Source organism: Branchiostoma floridae, chromosome 6, assembly GCF_000003815.2.
Source record: "Branchiostoma floridae strain S238N-H82 chromosome 6, Bfl_VNyyK, whole genome shotgun sequence".
In the NCBI taxonomy this organism is placed as follows: domain Eukaryota; kingdom Metazoa; phylum Chordata; class Leptocardii; order Amphioxiformes; family Branchiostomatidae; genus Branchiostoma; species Branchiostoma floridae.
In genome coordinates this window covers 10,802,520-10,803,338 of record NC_049984.1, presented here as the reverse complement: position 1 = coordinate 10,803,338, position 819 = coordinate 10,802,520, and positions in this window count along the sequence as shown.

The window sequence follows — 819 nt, the reverse complement described above, 5'->3', positions numbered from 1 at the left end:
ACAGAACACGCTCACAAGTAACCGGGCGTGCCTACAATGATTACTGACGTTGCACTCAACTCAACTATTGACTTTTGTTTGGCATCCGCGTGCACATCGATGGGTGTTGAACTATTAAATCATTAAAGTACGACTGAAAGACGAAAACAAGTCACGAACTGCGACTTCCAGACGATCCATCCTGCCTGACCATGCATCATTATCATTTACTCAAAAAAGCTTTTTGACTAATAAATTGTTCATCTGACACACGACCTTACATCAAAATGAAATGATCAATAACGTCTTCTTTCTCCATTCGCCATCTGCAGGAAAGGACCACACCTACCCGGTGGAGGAACGCCAAGCACAGCGGTATCTCGGAAAAACAGACACTCCACTTGTATATATGATAGTCTTTCGTACCAATTTCTTGGTTATATTTTAGAACTCTTGACATGTACATTTACATAGTTGGAGCCACAGTGCATAGAATCGTAATGAGGAACTAGCTATGCATTTTGAGGAACGTATTTTTTTTTCATATTTTAGTAGTAGACCGCTCATTTTGAAGATATACGTATATTTCAATACTTTACATGTATGTCTACCCAATCAGCGTTATTGGAGTGTGTTTTTAGCACAGATGAAATTACAGCGAAGCTTTTATCTTGTCGCGTATGGAGTTTTCAGAAACGTGCAGTGTTATATCTCTTCCTTCACATGCAGCACCAATCCCCTGCAGTGGTTTGATATGAACAGATGAGCCCCAGGCTTGGTGCACACACATTCGCCACAGGGCGTGTCAGAAGTAATCCCGACAAACAAGTTGCTGACAAA